General features: G+C 39.7%; 5 pseudogenes across 2 annotated transcripts; all 5 read right to left on the bottom strand.

Moving 5' to 3' along the window:
* Positions 1–11,090: 11,090 nt before the first annotated feature.
* Positions 11,091–11,736, bottom strand: LOC140701655 (protein BTG3-like; annotated as a pseudogene).
* A 1,318-nt stretch (positions 11,737–13,054) lies between these two features.
* Positions 13,055–14,125, bottom strand: LOC140701642 (maternal B9.15 protein-like; annotated as a pseudogene). Its single transcript, XR_013542362.1, has one exon. The product of XR_013542362.1 is annotated as a maternal B9.15 protein-like (transcript).
* Positions 14,126–15,441: 1,316 nt separating this feature from the next.
* LOC144586750 (maternal B9.15 protein-like) lies at positions 15,442–18,263 on the bottom strand (annotated as a pseudogene). Its single transcript, XR_013541763.1, has one exon. The product of XR_013541763.1 is annotated as a maternal B9.15 protein-like (transcript).
* LOC140701365 (protein BTG3-like) lies at positions 18,254–18,904 on the bottom strand (annotated as a pseudogene).
* Positions 18,905–20,645: 1,741 nt separating this feature from the next.
* On the bottom strand, positions 20,646–21,296 carry LOC140708449 (protein BTG3-like; annotated as a pseudogene).
* Positions 21,297–21,709: the final 413 nt, after the last annotated feature.

The raw sequence follows: 21,709 nt of genomic DNA, 5'->3' as shown, positions 1-21,709 counted from the left end.
CTTGAGAGATGCACGGCATTGTCTGCATACAATAATATAGCAATGTGTTTGCTTGCCAATTTAGGGGAATGCTGTTCCGGAAGATTTAACTGAGTTACTAGGTCATTTATATAAAGGTTGAATAATAGGGGACCCAGTATACATCCTTGTTTTATACCTTTCTCAGTCTTAATAGGAGCTGTAAGATGACCTTGTGAGTTGGTTTTAACTTGTATTGTAGTATTTTTATGTAAAGCTCTAATCAAAAATAAGAGACGTTTGTCAATAGTAGAACCTCTTAATTTAGCTCATAGAATATTCCTTGAGATTGATTCGAAGGCAGCTCTAAAGTCAATAAAAGCTGCATATAGAGACACAGGGTTCTTAGAAGAATATTTTGAAATTAAATGCTCCAGAATTAAACACTGATCCAGAGTTGAATGGCCTTCTCTAAACCCTGCCTCTTCTGCAGCCAAACAGTTCTCTTGATCAATCCAATCTCGTAAATTCCACTGTGTCTAGCATACAGTTTAATTAATATATTAAGTAAGCTAATAGGTCTGTAGTTTGATAGATCTTTGTTACCTTTCTTGCACATAGGAACAATTATCGCCAGCCCCCAATCCTTGGAAATTCTCCCAGTATTATCGATTGCTGTAAATAAACAAGTTATAATTGGTACCCACCAGTCAGAGTTTTTGTTAATTCTGAAGTTATTAGATCCGATCCCGGGGCTTTACTAGGTTTCAAGGTTTGAATAATATTCCTCACTTCTACTGAATTCACTGGTGGCCATTGAGGGAGATTGTCCAATTCATCAATTTCATACTCTGCATGTTCAGAACTGCTATACAGTCCTCTGAAATGTTATTCCCAAACTTCTGGTAAGCATGTAATTGTTTCTAGCCATGGGGGAGCTATCTGGATGGTCAGATACCAGATACCAAAAAAGGGAAGTGTTCTTAACTGCTGAGCTTGACTCCACATTCTACCTTCAGCATTTTTTTTGCACCGAAGAAGGAATTTATAATGATCTTGTTGTTGTTTTAGTACCTAATATTGGGTCTCTTCTGGGTTATTTCTGTACCTACTGTAGCTGTTCTCAGCTCTCTTTTTGCTACTGTGCACTCTCGGTCAAACCAGGGTGCAGAGAACTGTTTGTTTACTCTTGTGGTGTATTTGTTGGCCTCATCTATGGTTTTATAGATAACTAGGGTTAGTTCCTCATAACCCTCAATATAGCCCTCAGGGTTTTCGGCAGTAGAGATCTCCTGTAGAATCTCGTCTAGTTGATCCCGAGGCTAGCAGATTAGCTATCCCAATTTCTATTCTAGGGTTCCACCTAGTCACTTTCACAGACTTCTCTTGAACTAAAGCATCTTTATAAAGGTCTTTGGTGTGTGGGTTAAACCATGGTAAATCCAGCACCATAATCAAAGGTAGATGATTGCTATCCTGAAAGTCACCAACCTTAAAGGATTCAATGTATTGGACTACAAACTCAGAGGCTATAATGTAGTCTAAAATGTTCATTCTTTCTCCAGACAAACATGTTAATTCTGCAGGGTGATCATCTGGGTAAGACACATTTAAAATACGGAGACTTAATTGGTTGATCATCTGTGTTAATTTATGTCCAGCATAATTCACTTTTGTAGAGGCAGTAAGTGTTTCGCTGATTCAGGTGGATATATCTGTCTGGTTTAGTGACAGGAAAATATGCAGAGTTAATTGAAGACACTGACACATTCTTCTTCTTTAGCAAGACAGGTGTATTATACAAAATGTACAAATATACAGACAGACAGCACTTCGGCGTAGCAGGCAATCACTAGACAAACTGGCATAGGGGATAGCAACAAGTGATAGAGAAGAAAAAGATATGTACACACTGTTCTCTGATATACATTTACAAAGCTTCTTCAGTCCAATCACAGGACACATTACATCATCATCTGCACCTGGGTATCATCTCATCTTCAGACATTGCATCATCTCTTCATCAGTCACAGTGACTCAGCAGTCACACATCTGTTCAGGCCTACAAAAATTACAATATCCTGACACCCCTCCTAATTTTTTATGTCTGAACAAAACATATTCCCATCTCTTGTACACATTTTTTATGCTTTCGAGTATTCAAAGGCTTAGTTAAAATATCTGCTATATTTTCTTCTGTCTGGCAATACTCTAATTCAATCAATTTTTCTTTTATTGCTTCCCTTACATTATGGTATTTAATATCCACATGTTTACTTCTGGTTTTCACTTTTTCCATTACAGCCATGTTTATGCATGTAGTGTTATCCTCCATAACTTTTATTGCACTATTTGTTTCAATTTTTAAATCTTTTACTAACTGTTTGTACCAGGTGAACTCTGAACATAACTCTGACAGAGCGGCAAATTCTGCTTCTGCAGTTGAAGTGGCTACAGAATTCTGTTTTCTGGACTTCCATCCAACTAGATTGTTTCCTAGCTTTATTATAAACCCAGACATTGACTTTCTATCTGTTTCATCATTGGCCCAATCACTATCTACAAAAGCAGTTAGTTTTAATTCTTCTGATGGTTTTAACATCAGATGGTAATTATATGTTCCTTTTAAATATCTAAAGATTCTTTTTACTCCTTGACAATGTTTTATACTTGGTCTTGCCACATATCTACTCAGGATATTCACAGAAGCTGCTATGTCTGGACGTGTCCAGTTTGCTAAGTACATTAGACTTCCAATAGCTGAATGATATAATTCCTGATTTTCAAAATCTTTACTGTTTTCATCGCTCTTCTGAAAGTCTACTGTCATGGGAGTACTTACACATTTACATTCTTCCATACAATACTTTTCCAACATTTTGTAATTTTCTTTTAAACACCCACTTGCTACCAATAACCTTATGATCTGCAGGTAGCTTAGTTTCTGTAAATACTTTGTGCTCTTCCATGGATCTCATTTCTTCATCCATGGCATCTTGCCATTTCCTTCTTTCAAATTCAGGAAGTTCCATTACTTCCTCATAATTTCTAGGTTCTAAGTATACATGACAAACTCTTACTCCACCCACTCCAAATCTCTTGGGTGGTACACCCTTGTTTATTCTTTCAGACCTCCTAGGACCCTGTGTTTCTGGCTGTTTCTCTAACTCACTAACATGTTTTTCTTCTTGTTCTTCATTTTCTTCTTCATCTTCTTCAACAGTGGACTTCATGTCTTCTTCATATGTTCCTGACTGCCTATTCTGACTCCTCCTTGTGTCGTTTATTGGGATAAATATCTGTGAATTAGCATGTACTTTATCCCAATTTCACTTTCATTGAAATTTGCAGACCTGGATATCACAATATTTCTATTTCCATCAACAAATCTATATGCTTTAGAACCAGGTTCATACCCTAAGAACCTCATCTTCTTTGTTTTGGCTCTGCCTTTCCTCCTTAACTGTTTTGGTATGTGTACCCATGCTGTACAACCAAATACCCTCAGGTGCTTTAATGAAGGTTCTTTTCTGAAAAGCATGTAATAAGGAGTCTGATCTATTGCAGACGACCAACGTCTGTTCACCAAATAATTAGCAGTTTTCAGAGACTCCGCCCAAAATCCATGATGCATTTCTGCATCTGCTAACAATGCATCCTTCATTTCTTGAAGTACCCCATTCCTTCTTTCTGCCACACCGTTTTGAAACGGAGAATATGGACTTGTTTTTCTGTGGCTTATCCCTGTGTTTTTAAGCCACCTTTGAAATTCAGTGTTCATAAATTCTGAACCCCTATCTGTTTGCAATTGTGCCACCTGGTGGCCAAAACATCTCTCAACGAATTTCACCCATTTCTTAAAAGTATGAAAGAACTCTGTTTTTGATTTTAACATGAAACAATATGAAAATCTTGTGTAGTCATCGACTATAATTAATGAATATTTTGCCCCTCCTAATGAGGGTGGAAATGGTCTATCAAATCAGCATGTACAAGTTCAAATGGTTTACTTGTCTTTCTGACACTCAATTTCCCTTTAGGTGCCACATGGGTTTTAGTTTGTTTGCATACTTGGCAATCTAAGTAATTCTTGCAATCTTTTAAACGTACACCTCTGGCAATGTTTTCCATTCTTTGTACTTTTGGCTAAGATCAAGTGTAGTTTGTAATTTTAAAATTCATATGCTCCAGTCTCCTGTGTAACAAATGTATGCAATTATTGTGCTGTGGTTCATTCCTGTTTACCATATATGTATCTCTATGTGTTTTGTTTTTTAATACATACAGATTGTCCTCTTGTTTTGCTTTTGCTACTACACTGTTCTTTTTCTTAATTATGCATTCACCTTTTTCAAATATTACAGAAAACCCTTGTCTGTCTAACGCTGAGACACTTAACAGATGACAATCTATGCCAGGAACCAGTAACACATTACTTATCTCTTCCTTTATACTGGGAATATAAATTCTTCCCTCAGCTGAAATGTCTGCTTTTTCTCCATTTGCCAGAGTCACGCTTCTCAGCTCCGTGTCTCCTAGAAAAGAAAACATTTCTGGATCGTTAGTCAAGTGATTTACAGCCCCGCTATCAATTATCCAGGCAGCTGTGTTCACAGCCTTGAACACTTTATCTCTTGTTCTTTTAACAAGAGAAATTCCTGCTGCCTTCTCCGGAGTGTCTGTAAGTTGCTGGTTCTCTGCTGTTTGAAAACGTCTCTCCTTTCATGCTGTTTTCTGTTTGTCCACAATTTCTCAAAAGATGATTCTTTGAACTGCATCTGTAACAAGATTTAATTGTCATGACACGCCCACGCTGCTCTCTGTAGCTGGCGTTCTTCCTTTCACGCTGCCCTCTGGAATCTGTCTTTCACGTGGCTTCTTTCAGCACTTTGGGACCTCTCTTTTCAATGATCCTGTTCCTGCAAAATTCTGCTTGTAATATATTCCAAAGTTAATTGCGTGTCAGGCAAACCTTCAAGACTTGTAATAAGCATATTGAATTTATTGGGTAGACTGCTCAAAATCACGAAAACCTTATGCTCTTCTGTAAAATGAACGTTCATTAACTCCAGTTCATTAAACAGTCCTTTCATTGGAGGTGCTTTGATACACATTCTCCAGGCTGCATTTTGCACTTATACAGCCTTCTGGTCAATGAAATCTTCATACCGGCTGTCACTCTTAAATAAATGTTCCTCAGCCGGTCGCAGACTGCTTTGGCTGTGGCCAGTCCTTGCACATGTATTAACTGATCATCTTCGACTGACAAAATCAGAGTACTAAGAGCCCTCTCATGCTCTCTTTCCTCCTCCTCATTTAACTGTGCTGGAGGATTACTCACAAATGACCATAATCCTTCACTTCTTAATAGCATTTCAGCCTTTACTGCCCATGTCTTGTAATTTCTGTCATTCAGCCTGTTAATTACTAATCCTCCTATGCCTCCTGCACTCGATGCCATTCTGCCTTCTCTTCCAGTTCTCTGTTTCCTTTCCCCTCCTGGGCTAACAGACGAACTGTCTTCTCCCAAGTCTTCTATGTCACTTTCTCTCTCTTCCTTCATTTAAAGACTTCACCCACAGTACTCACCAACCGTCTTGACTTCAAATGGCTTGTGCAGCGCACATTGCTGGGCCCATGACCTCTGTCTGGTTTAGCGACAGGAAAATATGCAGAATTAATTGAAGACACTGACACCTTCTTCTTTAGCAAGACAGGTATATTATACAAAATGTACAAATATACAGACAGGCAGCACTTCGGCATAGCAGGCAATCACCAGACAAACTGGCATAGGGGATAGCAGCAAGTGATAGAGAGAGAAGAAAAAGATATGTACACACTGTTCTCTTATATACATTTACAAGGCTTCTTCAGTCCAATCACAGGACACATTACATCATCTTCTGCACCTGGTTATCATCTCATCTTCAGACATTACATCATCTCTTCATCAGTCACAGTGACTCAGCAGTCACACATCTGTTCATAATGGCAGTTCATTAATAACACATTTAATCCAGGTTCAGGCCTACAAAAATTACAATATCCTGACAATATCTTCATACTGGAGTACAACCTGACATCATCCTGCCCTATTCTCATGTTAAAATATTCGCCTATAATGATATATGCCTTTGGATTATTTAGTATTATGTTCCAGAGATAGTCTTCCAACTAGCAGACCTGGAAATCACTATGTTTCTATTATCATCCACAAATCTATATGCTTTTGATCCAGGCTCATAACCTAGGAACCTCATTTTCTTTGTTTTAGCTTTGCCTTTTCTCCTTAGCTGTTTTAGCTTTGCCTTTTCTCCTTAGCCTTCTCTTTCTCTTGCAGTTCTCTGTTTCCTTTCCTCTCCTGGGCTAACAGACGAACTGTCTTCTCCCAAATCTTCTATTTCACTGCCACTTTTGCTCTCCTCCATTTATATACTTCACTCACGTTACTCACCACCGTCTTGACTTTATCTGGCTTGTGCAGCACACGTTCTGGGCACATGACCTCTGTTAGGAATTTGGTGACAGTAGAAATACGCAGAGTTATTGAAGACACTTACAAGTTCTTCTTTGTTGCAAGACGGTTGTATTTACAAGTATTTACAGTTATTTACAGGCAGGCATCTCAACAGCATGGCAGGAACTTTTTATACAAACGGACATAATGAATGGCAGCAAGTGGTGGAAGAGGAAGAGAAAGACACAAAGACACAGTCCACTTATATACATGTACATGGCATATTTTGTCCAATCAGAAGCCAGATGACTTCATCCTTTGCACCTGGTCTTCTTCTGGTTTCAAGACATTGCATCATCTCCAGAGTGATTCAGCATTCTCACATCTGTGCACAATGGCAGCTCATTAATGAAACACTTATACATGTTCAGGTCTACAAAATTTCCATATTCTGACAATATAGATATTAAACGGCATTGGGGAGATGATTAAACCCTGCAGAAACCCACAATTGAGACTCCATGGAGCCGAGACACTCTCCCCGAACTGAACTCTCTGAGGACGGTCCTCCAAATAGGATCAGAGCCAGATAAGCACCAGACCACTGATTCCCAGCTCGGAGAGCTTCCCCAAGAGGATACTGTGGTCAACAGTATCGAAGGCGGCTGAGATATCGAGTAGGACAAACAGAGACGTTTTACCCCTGTCAGCTTCCCTCAACAGGTCATCCAACAGTGTGACTAGTGCTGTTTCTATGCTGTGGCATGGATTGAAGCCCAACTGGAATGGATCCAGGGCATTGGTTTCATCCAAAAGAGCCAGAAGCTGATCACCACCCTCTCAACCACTTTTCTAAGGAAAGAAACATTGGTAATAGGCCTATAATTGGCAACATCATCCGCCGCCAATTTTGGTTTCTATATTTGTCCAGCGTCCTTCGTTCTTAAGACTTGGACGCCCGTTTTGTGAGGTGTTTCACCAGGTCCCAGTTGGGTTTCCTGGCGGTAGGCGGCTTCGAGGGGAGGTTGACGTAGTACAGAAAAAGGGGCTTGGACATAGGTGACCACGTTGTGTTGCCATGGAAGCCACAGAGGAGACGGGACGTAGAAATACTGTAGAGTCTGTTCAGTATTGCTTCTCCCGGGTTGACTTCTGTGCAGTGCCTGGATTTTCTCCAAACGCTTAGCCCGCCCTTCACCCTCAGAAGAGCACTCTGAGGGAGTTGGAGACTCTGAATGGTAATCTGACATCTCCAGCTCTGGAGACGATTTGCCATTCCTGTATTCCCCACTCACATTGAAAGGGTGGCTGTTCTCACCAAACCTGCACGAGACTTCGCCAGGGTCAATCCATACAGTGAAAGCTTGAGACACGGATAACTCTGCATAATATATACCCACATCCTGGGAAGCTTGCATGAGAGAACTGTCTACAGCAGTGGTGTCGAACTGTGGCCCTCCAGATGTTCTTGGACTTCAACTCCCAGAAGCCTTCACCACCACCTCTGCTGGCCAGGATTTCTGGGAGTTGAAGGCCAAGAACATCTGGAGGGCCACAGTTCGACACCACTGGTCTACAGGATCTGTCCTGTTTCTCCTTATGCACCTATACGCCTGTACTTTAACAGGCTTCTCGGGATACCAGTGGCCCGTAAAGCACTTGTACAAGACATTGGTGAGAAACTTGCCGAAGTGCTCAACCTGCTCCTTGATGAGTCGGACGTTTTTCTTCATGATGCTCAAGATGAACCAGACTCCCATCTCCATGTCTTCCTTCATTGTGTTGGTTGCCATGTGTGCGTTCTATGACAGGCAACGTGGTCCTTTCTGCTCGCCAATTTACACATAATCTAGTTATTTTTCCAATTTTTTCTAAATGAATTTTAATTAATTCCATTCATACATTCTAATATGTTTTTCACTGGAAATAGGGAAGCATTAGCAAATAAATTAATCTTTATTTTATTATTTTCACCTATCCCTTCAATTAAATCATCATTCCTGATTGCATTTGCTAACATTTCAATAATCAAACAAAACAGACCTGGAGAAAGAGGGCAACCTTATCTGGTGACTCAGCCTAGAGCTATCTGCTCTTGTCATCCCATTATTAACAATTACTGCAGAAATGTTTTCCAAAAATAATAGGTGTATTACCCCCCTAAATTTCTTTCCAAAACCCCAACCCTTTAAAAGGATCTTTAATGTTGGCCATTCTACACAATCAAATGCCTTAAACTATCTAATGAAAAAATATATGTCTTTGATTTATCTTTTTCTATATTATATATAATATTCAAAAACTTTTAGTTAATATATTTTGTTATAAACATGTTCATTCTATTTGCCAAGATTGCAGTAAATATCTTTGCATCTTGATTTAATAATGAAATAGGTCTATACAAACTTGGGTCTGTCAAATCTTTATTGGGTTTTGGAATAAGAGTTGTTAATGAATATGTCCAAGAATCTGTTATTTTCTCTCCTTCCAATATTCCATTATAAAGTATTCTTAACTTGGGAATCAGTATTGATTTAAAAGCTTTATAGTATTCTGATCCCATTCCATCAAAGCCTGGAGTTTTACCATTTTTCTAGTTTGTTAATAACCTCTGTGATCTCTTCATCCTTTATCTCTTTTTCTAATTCTCTTTTATCATTCTCTAATAGTTTACTCTTTTCTTTATTATAATTTTCTATATCTTCCTCCAATATACTATTACCTTTATATAAATTTTGGTATAATTCTTGTAATATCATTAATTTTTCCTTCATTAGGCTATATTTCTTTGCTGTTTTATCTCTGATCACTCCAGTTGTGTTTTTTGATCTTTTATTTTGAGCTACTCTAGCTAGAAGCTTTGAGTTTTTATTACTGTACTCAAAATAATTCCTCTTTGAGTCTTTCAAATCCCTCTGGAACTTTTCTAACTCTATGCTTTATAACTCTCTCCTTTTAGCTTGAATCTCTAATAATTTCTTATTATCTCTATCTATAAAATATTTACTTTCTAAATCTTTAAATGATTCTTCTACTTTTTATTTTTTTTTCTTCTCTGTTTTTTTCTACATGATTCTCTTATGGCAATTCTTCTCATAATTGCTGTCATAGTGTCCCATAATACTCCTATTTTACTCCCACCTGTTTCATTTATTGACCGTATTTCCATTCATTCTTTCTTAGCTCTATCCATTACATCTGTATACTGAAAAATATTGGAATATATTCTCCATCTTCTAGCTTCTCTGTAATCTTTCTTAACTTTCATCTCCATCATCCTCAAAGCATGATCCGTTATTTTTATCACATTAATATTTGTATCTACTACTTCAGAAAAATGCGGTCTGCCCGTCTTCACATGGAGTTCTTCTCCAATCCACCTGGCACATGCCCCCGGTCTCCAAAATGCCCTCAAGGGGGGCTAGGGAGTTCAGCCGACAGCCAGCCAGCCTTGCCCATCACCTCCAAGAAAAGGATGGCTGTGGCCCCAGGCATGAGGGAGAGGAAATACGGGGAGCCAGTGGCTTGGCCCCCATGCAGCCCTATAGCAGAGCAGCTGGACAAAGCCCAGGAAGGTGGTAACGAGTCTGGCACCAGGGCAAGGGAAGCCAGAGACAGTCATGTCAGAAGTGCTGGGTATGGCGTGAGGAAGATCTATCAGGATGTAGCACAACACAGACATCATGGGGGCAGTGACTGCTGCTAGATACTGAAGGGAGAAATCAGGAGGTGGTTCATACAGGTGGCAGTGGCTCTTGATGCCACCAATGCGGACAGTCTGCCTCAGATGGTAGCTCTGGTAGCATTCTGACCAGGGCATGGTTTTATTGAGTATATCTAAGGACATGGGGTTCTGCCAGACACGACCAACTTTGATTTCCCTTGGAAACCACCCTCTTCCATGGCAGAAGAGAAACAGTGCCCTGAGGCCCACAACTCCAGAGAGGGAGAGCTTTCTCTCCCACAGATGCTTCTCCCATGACCCCCCGTTCCTACAGGGGTTCCTGGTCCAAGGAGGAATGGATTCTTCAGTCGCAGTATTGAGAACACAGACCCTTGGGGTCATCAGGGGCCCCCAAGGGTAAGGGTCTCTTTCCAGGCTGTGGGGGCAGAAAGAAAAGGGGCACAACATACAGAGGACTCCAACTTGGGGCAGCACACACTCTTCTCCATGCTCCATGCTCCATGCTCCATGCTCCATGCTCCTCCTCAACTGGGGAACAAGTAGAGTGCTCCTGGGAGGTCCAGCTAAGACCACCTCCTCCAGCAAGGCATTGTTGTGATGGAAAACAAACTGGCTTTCACAGTCTGTGACTGCAATATCCTTGAGGTAAGACAAAACCAGATGGTGGTCCTCAGGAATTGCCCACCACCATATCATTTCCAAGAACCAACTTTTTTCTCTAGAATATTGATGACTTATTTGATATTGCTAGAGATTGGGGAGGTCATTCTGTTTTTGGACTACAAGGATTTCTTGACCTTCTCCAAATAACACAAGCTAGTAGAGCATTCTGGGAGATTAAGTCCAAAAAAGTAACTTTCCCAAGCTGTGATAAGAGCCCCATGGTCAGGCAAAACAAACCCTGAATCTTCTGAGTTACCCCTGTCCCACTTAAGGTCTAGAGCAAGGCCAAAGGAGCCGAAAATATTTGTCCAGCGTCCTTCTTTCTTAAGACTTGGATGCCCATTTCGTGAGGTGTTTCACCAGGTCAGGGTTGGGTTTCCTTGCGGCAGGCAGCTTCGAGGGGAGGTTGACATAGTAGAGAGAAAGGGGCTTGGACATACCATGTTGTGTTGCCATGGAAGCCAAAGAGGAGATGGGACATAGAAATACTGTGAAGTCTGTTTAGTATTGCTTCTCCCGGGTTGACTTCTGTGCAGTGCCTGGATTTTCTACAAACGCTTAGCCCGCCCTTCACCTTCAGAAGAACACTCTGAGGGAGTTGGAGACTCTGAATGGTAATCTGACATTTCCAGCTCTGGAGACGATTTGCCATTCCTGTATTCCTCACACACATTGAAAAGGTGGCTGTTCTCACCAAGCCCACACGAGACTTTGCCAGGGTCAATCCATACAGTGAACTTTTGAGACAAGGATAACTCTAATACACACCCGCATCCTGGGAAGCTTGCATGAGAGAAATGTCTACAGGATCTGTCCTGTTTCTCCTTATGCATCTATATGCATGTCTATTGGTGACACAATTGCCAAAGCGCTCAACCTGCTCCTTGATGAGTCGGACATTGTTTTTCATGATGCTGAAGATGAACCGGACTCCCATCTCCACGTCTTCCTTCATTGTGTTGGTTGCCATGTGTGCGTTCTATGGCAGGCAACGTGGTCCTTTCCGCTCGCGTCGGTGCAGCCACGTGGCTCGCCGATACCCAGCAAAAGCGCTTCCTGAGCCTCTCTCTTCCGCTCGGCTGTGACTCGTAATATAATAGTGATTAAAATTAAAAGGGAGAGGAGCTCAGCATAAACGTCCTTCTTCTCAAGCCGGAAGCCGGAACTGCTTAATAATATAAATTCCAATTTGGCAAACCAAATCGTCTCCTTTCTTTTGCTTCTGGTAGGAATTTACATTTAATTCTCAGCTTCTTCTTCTGCCATATGAACTTTGCAACTAGGGTGTCTAACTCTTCAAAAACGTTTGCTCTGATTTGATTTGTAACTTGCAATTTTTCCTAAAAAGGAACGTTGTGATTTCTCCCATTTTTCCAAGTCGTTTAATCTGCTCAAGGATAATAATATTTACAAATATATACATTTGTAAATAATATTTACAAATATATTTACAAATATATACAGGCTGACAGCACTTCAGCATGGCAGGAACTCATTAAACAAACTGGCATAGAGGATAGCAGCAAATGATAGAGAGAGAGAGAAGAGAAATCTGTGAACACACTGTTCTCTTATATACATATACAAGGCTTCTTCAGTCCAGTCACAGGACACATTACATCATCTTCTGCACCTGGGTGTCATCTCATCTTCAAACATTGCATCATCTCTTCATCAGTCACAGTGACTCAGCAGTCACACATCTGTTCATAATGGCAGCTCATTAATAACACCTTTTGTACAGGTTCAGGCCTATAAAAATTACAATATCCTGACACTTTATACCAATACTTTTTATTTATTCTGGCTCTCTTCTCTTCATTACAGTATTTATTAATCATTTCTTGCCAAAATTTAAATTCATCTTCTGTTAACTGTAGTGGTAGCATTCTCAATATAAAATTAATCTTTGGTAGAATCATTTTTATCAGTGTGATCTTTCCAAACCAAGAAAGTTTTAAGTTAGTATATTCATTTAGTTTCTTTTTAATATCTCCTTTTAATTTATTATAATGATTTTCCTTTAGTTTTTGAGTATCTTCTACTAAAGCTATACCTAAATATTTAACTGGTTTACATATCTTAAAATCATATTTCTCAACAAACTTTTCTTGTTCTGAATAAACATTTTTCCTTGCTATGATTAAACAACATTATTTCAGATATTTTTGCCAATTTACACATAATCTAGTTATTTTTCCTTTTTTTCTAAATGAATGTTAATTCTATTCATACATTCTAATGCGTTTTTCACTGGAAATAGGGAAGCATTAGTAAATGAATTAATCTTTATTTTATTATTTTCACCTATCCCTTCAATTAAATCATCATTCCTGTTTGCATTTGCTAACATTTCAATAATCAAACAAAACAGACCTGGAGAAAGAGGGCAACCTTATCTGGTGACTCAGCCTAGAGCGATCTGCTCTTGTCATCCCATTATTAACAATTACTGCAGAAATGTTTTCCAAAAATAATAGGTATTTTACACCCCTAAATTTATTTCCAAAACCCCAATCTTTTAAAAGGATCTTTAATGTTGGCCATTCTACACAATGGAATGCCTTAAAATATCGAATGATCAAATATCTGTCTTTGCCCCATGGTGAGGAAAGACAAAGCCTGACTCTTCTGAGTTACCCCTGTCCCACTTAAGGTCTAGGGCAAGGCCTAAGGGGCCGAAAATATTTGTCCAGCGTCCTTCTTTCTTAAGACTTGGATGCCCGTTTCGTGAGGTGTTTCACCAGGTCCGGGTTGGGTTTCCTGGTGGCAGGCGGCTTCGAGTGAAGATTGACGTAGAAGAGACGAAGGGGCTGAGACATAGGTGACCATGTTGTGTTGCCATGGAAGCCACAGAGGAGATGGGACATAGAAATATTGTGGAGTCTATTCAGTATTGCTTCTCCTGGGTTGACTTCTGTGCATTGCCTGGATTTTCTCCAAACGCTTTGCCCACCCTTCGCCCTCAGAAGAGCACTCTGAGGGAGTTGGAGACTCTGAATGGTAATCTGACATTTCCAGCTCTGGAGACGATTTGCCATTCCTGTATTCCTCACGCACATTGAAAGGGTGGCTGTTCTCACCAAGCCCACACGAGACTTCGCCAGGGTCAATCCATACAGTGAACTCTTGAGACAAGGATAACTCTAATACACACCCGCATCCTGGGAAGCTTGCATGAGAGGAATGTCTACAGGATCTGTCCTGTTTCTCCTTATGCATCTATATGCATGTCTATTGGTGAGACAATTGCCAAAGCGCTCAACCTGCTCCTTGATGAGTCGGACATTGTTTTTCATGATGCTGAAGATGAACCGGACTCCCATCTCCACGTCTTCCTTCATTGTGTTGGTTGCCATGTGTGCGTTCTATGGCAGGCAACGTGGTCCTTTCCGCTCGCGTCGGTGCAGCCACGTGGCTCGCCGATACCCAGCAAAAGCGCTGCCTGAGCCTCTCTCTTCCGCTCGGCTGTGACTCGTAATATAATAGTGATTAAAATTAAAAGGGAGAGGAGCTCAGCATAAACGTCCTTCTTCTCAAGCCGGAAGCCGGAACTGCTTAATAATATAAATTCCAATTTGGCAAACCAAATCGTCTCCTTTCTTTTGCTTCTGGTAGGAATTTACATTTAATTCTCAGCTTCTTCTTCTGCCATATGAACTTTGCAACTAGGGTGTCTAACTCTTCAAAAACGTTTGCTCTGATTTGATTTGTAACTTGCAATTTTTCCTAAAAATGAACGTTGTAATTTTTCCCATTTTTCCAAGTCGTTTAATCTGCTCAAGGATAATAATATTTACAAATATATACATTTGTAAATAATATTTACAAATATATTTACAAATATATACAGGCTGACAGCACTTCAGCATGGCAGGAACTCATTAAACAAACTGGCATAGAGGATAGCAGCAAATGATAGAGAGAGAGAGAAGAGAAATCTATGAACACACTGTTCTCTTATATACATATACAAGGCTTCTTCAGTCCAGTCACAGGACACATTACATTATCTTCTGCACCTGGGTGTCATCTCATCTTCAAACATTGCATCATCTCTTCATCAGTCACAGTGACTCAGCAGTCACACATCTGTTCATAATGGCAGCTCATTAATAACACCTTTTGTACAGGTTCAGGCCTATAAAAATTACAATATCCTGACACTTTATACCAATACTTTTTATTTATTCTGGCTCTCTTCTCTTCATTACAGTATTTATTAATCATTTCTTGCCAAAATTTAAATTCATCTTCTGTTAACTGTAGTGGTAGCATTCTCAATATAAAATTAATCTTTGGTAGAATCATTTTTATCAGTGTGATCTTTCCAAACCAGGAAAGTTTTAAGTTAGTATATTCATTTAGTTTCTTTTTAATATCTCCTTTTAATTTATTATAATTATTTCCTTTAGTTTTTGAGTATCTTCTACTAAAGCTATACCTAAATATTTAACTGGTTTACATATCTTAAAATCATATTTCTCAACAAATTTTCTTGTTCTGAATAAACATTTTTCCTTGCTATGATTAAACAACATTATTTCAGATATTTTTGCCAATTTACACATAATCTAGTTATTTTTCCTTTTTTTCTAAATGAATTTTAATTCTATTCATACATTCTAATGCGTTTTTCACTGGAAATAGGGAAGCATTAGTAAATGAATTAATCTTTATTTTATTATTTTCACCTATCCCTTCAATTAAATCATCATTCCTGTTTGCATTTGCTAACATTTCAATAATCAAACAAAACAGACCTGGAGAAAGAGGGCAACCTTATCTGGTGACTCAGCCTAGAGCGATCTGCTCTTGTCATCCCATTATTAACAATTACTGCAGAAATGTTTTCCAAAAATAATAGGTATTTTACACCCCTAAATTTATTTCCAAAACCCCAATCTTTTAAAAGGATCTTTAATGTTGGCCATTCTACACAATGGAATGCCTTAAAATATCGAATGATCAAATATCTGTCTTTGCCCCATGGTGAGGAAAGACAAAGCCTGACTCTTCTGAGTTACCCCTGTCCCACTTAAGGTCTAGGGCAAGGCCTAAGGGGCCGAAAATATTTGTCCAGCGTCCTTCTTTCTTAAGACTTGGATGCCCGTTTCGTGAGGGGTTTCACCAGGTCCGGGTTGGGTTTCCTGGTGGCAGGCGGCTTCGAGTGAAGATTGACGTAGTAGAGACGAAGGGGCTGAGACATAGGTGACCATGTTGTGTTGCCATGGAAGCCACAGAGGAGATGGGACATAGAAATATTGTGGAGTCTATTCAGTATTGCTTCTCCTGGGTTGACTTCTGTGCATTGCCTGGATTTTCTCCAAACGCTTTGCCCACCCTTCGCCCTCAGAAGAGCACTCTGAGGGAGTTGGAGACTCTGAATGGTAATCTGACATTTCCAGCTCTGGAGACGATTTGCCATTCCTGTATTCCTCACGCACATTGAAAGGGTGGCTGTTCTCACCAAGCCCACACGAGACTTCGCCAGGGTCAATCCATACAGTGAACTCTTGAGACAAGGATAACTCTAATACACACCCGCATCCTGGGAAGCTTGCATGAGAGGAATGTCTACAGGATCTGTCCTGTTTCTCCTTATGCATCTATATGCATGTCTATTGGTGAGACAATTGCCAAAGCGCTCAACCTGCTCCTTGATGAGTCGGACATTGTTTTTCATGATGCTGAAGATGAACCGGACTCCCATCTCCACGTCTTCCTTCATTGTGTTGGTTGCCATGTGTGCGTTCTATGGCAGGCAACGTGGTCCTTTCCGCTCGCGTCGGTGCAGCCACGTGGCTCGCCGATACCCAGCAAAAGCGCTGCCTGAGCCTCTCTCTTCCGCTCGGCTGTGACTCGTAATATAATAGTGATTAAAATTAAAAGGGAGAGGAGCTCAGCATAAACGTCCTTCTTCTCAAGCCGGAAGCCGGAACTGCTTAATAATATAAATTCCAATTTGGCAAACCAAATCGTCTCCTTTCTTTTGCTTCTGGTAGGAATTTACATTTAATTCTCAGCTTCTTCTTCTGCCATATGAACTTTGCAACTAGGGTGTCTAACTCTTCAAAAACGTTTGCTCTGATTTGATTTGTAACTTGCAATTTTTCCTAAAAATGAACGTTGTAATTTTTCCCATTTTTCCAAGTCGTTTAATCTGCTCAAGGATAATAATATTTACAAATATATACATTTGTAAATAATATTTACAAATATATTTACAAATATATACAGGCTGACAGCACTTCAGCATGGCAGGAACTCATTAAACAAACTGGCATAGAGGATAGCAGCAAATGATAGAGAGAGAGAGAGAAGATTAATCTATGAACACACTGTTCTCTTATATACATATACAAGGCTTCTTCAGTCCAGTCACAGGACACATTACATCATCTTCTGCACCTGGGTGTCATCTCATCTTCAAACATTGCATCATCTCTTCATCAGTCACAGTGACTCAGCAGTCACACATCTGTTCATAATGGCAGCTCATTAATAACACCTTTTGTACAGGTTCAGGCCTATAAAAATTACAATATCCTGACACTTTATACCAATACTTTTTATTTATTCTGGCTCTCTTCTCTTCATTACAGTATTTATTAATCATTTCTTGCCAAAATTTAAATTCATCTTCTGTTAACTGTAGTGGTAGCATTCTCAATATAAAATTAATCTTTGGTAGAATCATTTTTATCAGTGTGATCTTTCCAAACCAAGAAAGTTTTAAGTTAGTATATTCATTTAGTTTCTTTTTAATATCTCCTTTTAATTTATTATAATGATTTTCCTTTAGTTTTTGAGTATCTTCTACTAAAGCTATACCTAAATATTTAACTGGTTTACATATCTTAAAATCATATTTCTCAACAAACTTTTCTTGTTCTGAATAAACATTTTTCCTTGCTATGATTAAACAACATTATTTCAGATATTTTTGCCAATTTACACATAATCTAGTTATTTTTCCTATTTTTTCTAAATGAATTTTAATTCTCTTCATACATTCTAATGCGTTTTTCACTGGAAATAGGGAAGCATTAGTAAATGAATTAATCTTTATTTTATTATTTTCACCTATCCCTTCAATTAAATCATCATTCCTGTTTGCATTTGCTAACATTTCAATAATCAAACAAAACAGACCTGGAGAAAGAGGGCAACCTTATCTGGTGACTCAGCCTAGAGCGATCTGCTCTTGTCATCCCATTATTAACAATTACTGCAGAAATGTTTTCCAAAAATAATAGGTATTTTACACCCCTAAATTTATTTCCAAAACCCCAATCTTTTAAAAGGATCTTTAATGTTGGCCATTCTACACAATGGAATGCCTTAAAATATCGAATGATCAAATATCTGTCTTTGCCCCATGGTGAGGAAAGACAAAGCCTGACTCTTCTGAGTTACCCCTGTCCCACTTAAGGTCTAGGGCAAGGCCTAAGGGGCCGAAAATATTTGTCCAGCGTCCTTCTTTCTTAAGACTTGGATGCCCGTTTCGTGAGGGGTTTCACCAGGTCCGGGTTGGGTTTCCTGGTGGCAGGCGGCTTCGAGTGAAGATTGACGTAGTAGAGACGAAGGGGCTGAGACATAGGTGACCATGTTGTGTTGCCATGGAAGCCACAGAGGAGACGGGATGTAGAAATGCTGTGGTGTCTGTTCAGTATTGCTTCTCCCGGGTTGACTTCTGTGCATTGCCTGGATTTTCTCCAAATGCTTTGCCCACCCTTCGCCCTCAGAAGAGCACTCTGAGGGAGTTGGAGACTCTGAATGGTAATCTGACATTTCCAGCTCTGGAGACGATTTGCCATTCCTGTATTCCTCACGCACATTGAAAGGGTGGCTGTTCTCACCAAGCCCACACGAGACTTCGCCAGGGTCAATCCATACAGTGAACTCTTGAGACAAGGATAACTCTAATACACACCCGCATCCTGGGAAGCTTGCATGAGAGGAATGTCTACAGGATCTGTCCTGTTTCTCCTTATGCATCTATATGCATGTCTATTGGTGAGACAATTGCCAAAGCGCTCAACCTGCTCCTTGATGAGTCGGACATTGTTTTTCATGATGCTGAAGATGAACCGGACTCCCATCTCCACGTCTTCCTTCATTGTGTTGGTTGCCATGTGTGCGTTCTATGGCAGGCAACGTGGTCCTTTCCGCTCGCGTCGGTGCAGCCACGTGGCTCGCCGATACCCAGCAAAAGCGCTGCCTGAGCCTCTCTCTTCCGCTCGGCTGTGACTCGTAATATAATAGTGATTAAAATTAAAAGGGAGAGGAGCTCAGCATAAACGTCCTTCTTCTCAAGCCGGAAGCCGGAACTGCTTAATAATATTAATTCCAATTTGGCAAACCAAATCGTCTCCTTTCTTTTGCTTCTGGTAGGAATTTACATTTAATTCTCAGCTTCTTCTTCTGCCATATGAACTTTGCAACTAGGGTGTCTAACTCTTCAAAAATGTTTGCTCTGGTTTGATTTGTAACTTGCAATTTTTCCTAAAAATGAACGTTGTAATTTTTCCCATTTTTCCAAGTCGTTTAATCTGCTCAAGGATAATAATATTTACAAATATATACATTTGTAAATAATATTTACAAATATATTTACAAATATATACAGGCTGACAGCACTTCAGCATGGCAGGAACTCATTAAACAAACTGGCATAGAGGATAGCAGCAAATGATAGAGAGAGAGAGAGAAGATTAATCTATGAACACACTGTTCTCTTATATACATATACAAGGCTTCTTCAGTCCAGTCACAGGACACATTACATCATCTTCTGCACCTGGGTGTCATCTCATCTTCAAACATTGCATCATCTCTTCATCAGTCACAGTGACTCAGCAGTCACACATCTGTTCATAATGGCAGCTCATTAATAACACCTTTTGTACAGGTTCAGGCCTATAAAAATTACAATATCCTGACACTTTATACCAATACTTTTTATTTATTCTGGCTCTCTTCTCTTCATTACAGTATTTATTAATCATTTCTTGCCAAAATTTAAATTCATCTTCTGTTAACTGTAGTGGTAGCATTCTCAATATAAAATTAATCTTTGGTAGAATCATTTTTATCAGTGTGATCTTTCCAAACCAAGAAAGTTTTAAGTTAGTATATTCATTTAGTTTCTTTTTAATATCTCCTTTTAATTTATTATAATGATTTTCCTTTAGTTTTTGAGTATCTTCTACTAAAGCTATACCTAAATATTTAACTGGTTTACATATCTTAAAATCATATTTCTCAACAAACTTTTCTTGTTCTGAATAAACATTTTTCCTTGCTATGATTAAACAACATTATTTCAGATATTTTTGCCAATTTACACATAATCTAGTTATTTTTCCTATTTTTTCTAAATGAATTTTAATTCTCTTCATACATTCTAATGCGTTTTTCACTGGAAATAGGGAAGCATTAGTAAATGAATTAATCTTTATTTTATTATTTTCACCTATCCCTTCAATTAAATCATCATTCCTGTTTGCATTTGCTAACATTTCAATAATCAAACAAAACAGACCTGGAGAAAGAGGGCAACCTTATCTGGTGACTCAGCCTAGAGCGATCTGCTCTTGTCATCCCATTATTAACAATTACTGCAGAAATGTTTTCCAAAAATAATAGGTATTTTACACCCCTAAATTTATTTCCAAAACCCCAATCTTTTAAAAGGATCTTTAATGTTGGCCATTCTACACAATGGAATGCCTTAAAATATCGAATGATCAAATATCTGTCTTTGCCCCATGGTGAGGAAAGACAAAGCCTGACTCTTCTGAGTTACCCCTGTCCCACTTAAGGTCTAGGGCAAGGCCTAAGGGGCCGAAAATATTTGTCCAGCGTCCTTCTTTCTTAAGACTTGGATGCCCGTTTCGTGAGGGGTTTCACCAGGTCCGGGTTGGGTTTCCTGGTGGCAGGCGGCTTCGAGTGAAGATTGACGTAGTAGAGACGAAGGGGCTGAGACATAGGTGACCATGTTGTGTTGCCATGGAAGCCACAGAGGAGATGGGACATAGAAATATTGTGGAGTCTATTCAGTATTGCTTCTCCTGGGTTGACTTCTGTGCATTGCCTGGATTTTCTCCAAACGCTTTGCCCACCCTTCGCCCTCAGAAGAGCACTCTGAGGGAGTTGGAGACTCTGAATGGTAATCTGACATTTCCAGCTCTGGAGACGATTTGCCATTCCTGTATTCCTCACGCACATTGAAAGGGTGGCTGTTCTCACCAAGCCCACACGAGACTTCGCCAGGGTCAATCCATACAGTGAACTCTTGAGACAAGGATAACTCTAATACACACCCGCATCCTGGGAAGCTTGCATGAGAGGAATGTCTACAGGATCTGTCCTGTTTCTCCTTATGCATCTATATGCATGTCTATTGGTGAGACAATTGCCAAAGCGCTCAACCTGCTCCTTGATGAGTCGGACATTGTTTTTCATGATGTTCAAGATGAACCGGACTCCCATCTCCACGTCTTCCTTCATTGTGTTGGTTGCCATGTGTGCGTTCTATGGCAGGCAACGTGGTCCTTTCCGCTCGCATCGGTGCAGCCACGTGGCTCGCCGATACCCAGCAAAAGTGCTGCCTGAGCCTCTCTCTTCCGCTCGGCTGTGACTCGTAATATAATAGTGATTAAAATTAAAAGGGAGAGGAGCTCAGCATAAACGTCCTTCTTCTCAAGCCGGAAGCCGGAACTGCTTAATAATATAAATTCCAATTTGCAAACCAAATCGTCTCCTTTCTTTTGCTTCTGGTAGGAATTTACATTTAATTCTCAGCTTCTTCTTCTGCCATATGAACTTTGCAACTAGGGTGTCTAACTCTTCAAAAACGTTTGCTCTAATTTGATTTGTAACTTGCAATTTTTCCTAAAAATGAACGTTGTAATTTCTCCCATTTTTCCAAGTCGTTT

This window comes from Pogona vitticeps, chromosome 1, assembly GCF_051106095.1.
Source record: "Pogona vitticeps strain Pit_001003342236 chromosome 1, PviZW2.1, whole genome shotgun sequence".
In the NCBI taxonomy this organism is placed as follows: Eukaryota; Metazoa; Chordata; class Lepidosauria; order Squamata; family Agamidae; genus Pogona; species Pogona vitticeps.
This window is presented reverse-complemented; position numbering and strand designations above follow the sequence as displayed.